The 6,233-nt window shown below is 35.3% G+C and overlaps 1 long non-coding RNA gene across 1 annotated transcript in view; it reads left to right on the top strand.

Annotated features, from left to right (window-relative positions):
- LOC143236337 (uncharacterized) overlaps positions 1–2,511 on the top strand; it is a 45,629-nt gene extending 43,118 nt beyond the window's left edge. Inside the window, exon 3 of the long non-coding RNA XR_013019536.1 lies at positions 2,380–2,511. This is a non-coding gene — a long non-coding RNA (uncharacterized LOC143236337). The remainder of the gene's footprint in view (positions 1–2,379) is intronic.
- The last annotated feature ends 3,722 nt before the right edge of the window (positions 2,512–6,233 follow it).

Consider the following 6,233-nt stretch of genomic DNA (forward strand, 5'->3'; position numbering starts at 1 on the left):
TTACACATTTCCTTATTTTGAGTGTATTAGTGCAACGTAAAAAATCACAAAAGCTCTAATTTATTTAACAAAAATAAATCTTCAGGAACTTTCATTTCGTTAAAACGAGACTTGAGGTGGTTTAAGGTTCTTAATCTCAATTTGTGGATGTTGTGAACAGCCCTTCTAGTCAAGCTCCTTGATGAAGTTTCTCTTCAGCCATCAGATATCTTATATTAACAACATTATACTTCCAATAAATAACTAGTAAGCAGTGACAATAACACTACAATTTTATAATGTACACTTCAGTTTCTATATTTCTTAAGTCGAAATTCCCAGGATTAGGCCTACGTGAAGGTATCGTGGAGTAGCATGCATAAACAGCATGAAGTGATGATCCAAGAACGACTAAATGTTTATTAGACTTTATATTCTTTAAACGTTTGTCTTTGTAGACTACAATAGGATTTTAGTAATTATCCAACCTTTCCGCAAAACATGTGAAGGAAGTCAGCGGATGGTGGATTAAGAGCTGCTTCTTTAAACTAGTCACACTATTTAGAACTTTCAATCTAAATGACATCTAATGCACTCTTGGGTAGAAATTCCAGAATTTAGGTATATTCGTTTCTAATTTTAAGCTACTGATCAGAGGCAGAGCAGTTAGCCAGCAGCGTCCATCACCACACGCTTTTGTTCGCTTTTTTCAACCGAATGACTGGAATGGCTGTCGTTTCTATAATAAGTCAGTAGCTAAGAGTACAGAGCACGCTCAGCAAATAGCGTCTCGGACCTTTGCCCTTTATCCGCAACCCAGTACACTAACCATTAAATCCCATTATTAAAAATCGTCTGTTTCACGGAAACGAGAAAATTTCTTCGTGTAATATATTTTTTTTTACTAAGTGAAGAAACATGAAGAAGATTTGAAATAATACTCTGATTGTATACATTTATGAAAATATGGGCTTTCAAGCGGTGAGTTTCTTAACATACAAACCTCACAACTAGATGGCGGCACTATGGATTAGCAGAATGGCAGCTTTAATAATTTTTCAAGTACAAACTTTTAGCTCATAGCTTCATCTCTTGACCGATTTGAGATATAATTACAATTATGGACTCAAGAGGTAAACCCCCTGTGATTGATATATCTTATCACACCCAATATTTCGCAGATTAATGTACTCTAATTCCGCCTAAAAAAAAATTCAGTTGAGGGTAGACTGGTAGAAATACTGATGAGTGATTAAATCGAATCGGGTATACACAAGCCTCACGCTTGGTATTGCTACGCACAATAAATATATAGCTAGTAAAAAGGAAGAAAAAGTGTCTCATCGATTAATTTACTCTAATCCCACCTGAAATAATTTCAAGTGCCGCGATTATTGGGATTCCTTCTTGTTTACAAAGCATTTAAGTAGTAATCTCTAAATCACCTGAAACTTTCGCAAAAGGATTTGAATGACGGTGTAGCGCACTTGAAAAATGGGAGAAGCTCGTTTTGAAAAGGCGCTGAATGAATTGTCGTTTGTCGTTACATTTGAGTTAGTTTGATTTTCTTAAGACGAATCTACATTGAAAAGTGGTACTGTCAAATAAGTAGAGATATCTACTTTAAACATCAGCAAGTACTAACTCGTTCATACCTAGAATTTCCAATATAAACATTCAAGCTACCCTTGTTGACAACCGTAAAACGGAAGGAGTAAAGTGTTCCGGTTCTATGTTGACAATGTGAATGTTTAGATTCTTAAATAGGCCCGGCACGTCCAAGCGCGTTGAGGCGTGCGACTCGTAATGTGAGGGTCGCGGGTTTGCATCCCCGTCGCGCTAAACATGCTCGCCCTTTCAGCCGTGGGGGCGTTATAATGTGACGGTCAATCCCACTTTTCGTTGGTAAAAAAGTAGCCCAAGAGTTGGCGGTGGGTAGTGATGACTAGCTGCCTTCCCTCTAGTCCTACACTGCTAAATTAGGGACGGCTAGCCCTCGAGTAGCTTTGTGTGAAATTCAAAAAACAAACAGATTCTTAAAGAAAATTTAAAATTTATTAATCCCTGTAGAGTATTATCTTGAATTTGTTTCATGTTTCATACATCAATTCTCATTCCACTGTACTGTTTATTTATCATAACTAAGTTTCTAAATTTTACAATATTACCGCTCGAAACGCATACATCTCTTCCTTTAGTTACTTACATTGTCATCTGTCTAACTGTCCTGAGGAGTTACTTATCGTAAGAATGTTTATGCTTATAAGACAAACTTGTGAGAAAGAAAATGAATCTATGACCTTAAAAACTATAATTACTGTTCTCTGAATAAAAACAATAATGGGGTAAAGAAATATGAAATCAACTTGATTGCTGGTTCTAATTTATTTGTTTTCACAGTAAAAGCCACCTGTCGCTGTCTCTCTCTAAGTTCCAAGTACTGACCAACGGGAAAACAACTAGTTAGCAACATCCTACCACCCACTATTCATGTAAAATGTTTGCCTGTCGTTATTACTCACAATTTAATGTGCGGGTTCGAAGCCGGTTCGCTACCCCCCAGATCCACAGCTCTGCCACAGGGTCAGTTCACGCCTTTCTTCAAGTGAAAAGTTAACAAAGGTACTGAGAATATTTTGTTTTGTGTAAGAATAGTAAACATGCTACAGATTATAATAATAGACCTTATTAAAGACCTTCGTATCCTAGGGTGCCAAAATGCTAACTAAAGAATTTTATGAGACTTATTTTTTTGACTATTTAACGACAACAACTCTAGTATTAAAAAGAATTCTTATATATATATATAGTTGTTTAATAGTATTATAAATTCTCCAATGTATTACATAGTAACATAACAACAATACTATTATAAGATAGTATATTCTGAATAAAAATTGGTGCTATTCTTGAAGCTTGCAAAAGTTAGATCGTAAAGAACCTTTCTTGTGTAACAGTATCTGTAAGTAGAAACTCTTGATGAAGCTGTAAGGTGAAGTACCACGTAATGAAACAAGTTTTCTTTTACTGTAGTCATCTTAAGATAATAAAGAAGTGTCACACCTCAGTTAAAGTTATAATCTGGTGCACTAAATAAAATGTATTTTTTATTTGAACGCCAACGCAATATCATCTTGAGAGCACATAATAATTTGAAAAAGCATGTCTTATTCGTGCTACAGGCATAGTTTGTCTTGAATTTCGAGCAAAGCTACACGAGGAATACCCACTCTAGCCGCCCATAATTTAGCAGTGAAAGACTAAAGAGAGGGAAGGCGAATCATCATGACCCACCACCAACTCTTGGACTACTCTTTCACCAACAAAACGTGAGGTTGACCGAAACATTATAACGCACTCGCGCTGTAAGGGCGATCAGGTTTGGTGTGAAGGGGATTCGAACCCGCTACCTTCATATTACGAGTAGAGTATACCTTAACTATCTGGCCATGCCAGGCCCGTTCTCTAACTGAAAAGATAAACATGAAATCCATTTCACGTTGCACGTTTTGACATTTAGGTAAATTTTCCTCGTTTGTTTTGGTCCCCCAATGTCTCAGTAATAACCCTCTGAGGGCTTTTGGCACTAGAGATGGGGTTTCGATACCTTTGAGAGGAACAACATAGATAGCTCATTGTATACTCTTGCGCTTAACAAGAAACAATATTTGGTTTGAAATATTCTTGGATTCTTACTGGTATGTCCTGTAACGTGGATTCAAAGCAGACCTGTTTAGAACAGGTTCTTGCCTGTTGGTAAATAACATACTACTCCTTAGCATTAGAACCAAATTTTTGCCTTTAGTACCTAATGCTTAATCACTACAGTTATAACCATTACAGCCTTACTGCAGTTATGATCATTACACCCTTACTATAATTATAACAATTACAGCTTTACTGGCAATTATAATCATTACAGCCTTACTGAAGTTATAATCTCTACAGTCTTACTAAAGTTACAATCACTACAGCATTACAACAATCGTAATATATAATTTTAACGAGATGAAATATTTAGAACGTTAATTACATGTTGTTTTGCTAATATTATGTAAATTTCATTTTATGTTTTGTTCTGTCTTTCTCTGTTTGTGGTGTGAATCTACACGTTCGGAGTGTATTTCGTTTTGGTGGGTATAGAGAGGATATAATTTTAAAGTAGCTTGACTTCTGTTTGGATTCGTAGTTTAGGCTGTTTTGTTTTGGTAGATATGAGAATTATTAGTTTAAGCTGTGTGTTGGTTTATTTATCTCATATGTTCTTGGTGGTGGGGCATGACTCTTTAATTTTGTTAGAAAGTGAGGAGATTAGCGTAAGTAAAGCTAAGTCAGTCTAATATAGTTAATATATATATGCTATCTGACAAAGTAGGGGCTTTTGCGTCATCTGCCCAAACTGCTAGGTGCCTTTGGCGCTGAAAGCAAATTATATTGGGGAAGGGGGGATAGAAACCGTAATAAAATGCCACCAAAATAAGTACATAATGGCGCGTATGTTACCATTTTTCTACGCATGAACACCGAAGTGTAAATATTGCGAGAGAGATGTTTTGCATAAGTATAATTCTGCTTATATAACGCACATTAATCACCATAAAACCTGTGCTTTTGATTATTAATGATCAAAATGAAAAATTAATTTACACAAGTATTAAACTTTAAAAATAAATATTCCACTGCTCATCCTTGCTGTCTGTTACCACTTAAGGTACTTGTGACATATCGGAAAAGTAAACTAAGCGTGGTGTAAGAATACAACGCGCCCCCCGTTAGTACAGCTGTAAGTCTACGGATTTACAAGCTAAAATCAGGGGTTCGATACCCCTCGGTGGGCTCGGCAGATAACCCGATGTGGCTTTGCTATGATAAAAACACACACACACAGATTACAACGCCAAGCGGTATATTTTTGCGGACCAGTGAAAACATATCAAATTAAGCAAAATATATGTACTTAACATAAAAGTATTATACGCGTTTTTCATTTTACACAGTTTCAGAAATATGACGTTTATAGCTGTTTATATATCAATGTTTATATAATTTTAAATTGTGCCGCATTACTTTAACATTACCCATACACTGTCTTTTTATTTTTTATTTGAATAGATATGTGGAATATGTAAATTATATCAAATAATTCTACTCTTGTCTTGAATGTTCGTAAGCTTAGAATATATGTACTATTTAGATGAGCATAGGGATATATAAAGTTAAGATATGTTTGTTCTCAGGGCATTATGACAGCTCATACATTAAATATATTGGGTTATGCTTATTTGTTGTTAAGCAGAAAACTATACAATGGATTATTTGTGTTCTGCTCACCTCGGGTATCAAAACATGGTTTTTAACGTTATAAGCTCTGAGACTGACTGCCATATTACGTTTTAACGATTTACATAATATACAACTTTAAATCGTGTTTAGTCTGCTTGCCTTTTCCATTCATACATAGTCTTTGAATATTTATACTTTTGACAGTTATGCAAGTATAAATTATCTTACTTGTTTGACTAGTCTTATGATAACACAAGTTTAACAACGGTAGCATCACTTTGCCGGTTGTTAAATATAAAAACACGTAAACTGGGTGAAAAACTAACAAAAAAAATTTAAAGCAAACATATTCTCAGGCTGTTCTCCTTTGGATCTAAGAACTGAACTGACCAACGTGAATAAAGTAAGGTCAAGTCGGTACGTGAAGGTTGCCTTTTTATTGCGTATGCGAAACATAAAAAGAAAGCATTAATCTTACGAAAGACAAATAGGAACAAAAAAGAACCGTATTTCTATACATTTTAAAACTATTATATCTCGGTTTTTACATTAATCTCTTTTTCATTCTTGTGATAGGAAGAATATAAAACTAGTGAAGGCTGTTAGATCTTACAGTTAAGTATTTATATTTTCACTTTATTTGATAGATTCTTACTAGGTATAACCATGTGGTTGTTTTACTTATCGATGTTACAACCTAGATAAACATTGACAGACGCTATAAAAAAAACTGAAGTTCATGTATAGCGTTATGGGCGGTGTCCATCTAAGTAAATGTTTTACCTAAGAAAATGGCCCGGCATGGCTAGGTGGTTAAGGTGCTCGACTCATAATCCGAGGATCCGTGGAGGCGTTATAATGTGACGGTCAATCCCACTATTCATTAGTAAAAGAGTAACCCAAGAGTTGGAAATGGATGGTGATGACTAGCTTTCCCTCTAGTTTTGCACTGCTAAATTAGGGACGGCTAG

This window comes from Tachypleus tridentatus, chromosome 13, assembly GCF_004210375.1.
Source record: "Tachypleus tridentatus isolate NWPU-2018 chromosome 13, ASM421037v1, whole genome shotgun sequence".
Classification (NCBI taxonomy): Eukaryota; Metazoa; Arthropoda; class Merostomata; order Xiphosura; family Limulidae; genus Tachypleus; species Tachypleus tridentatus.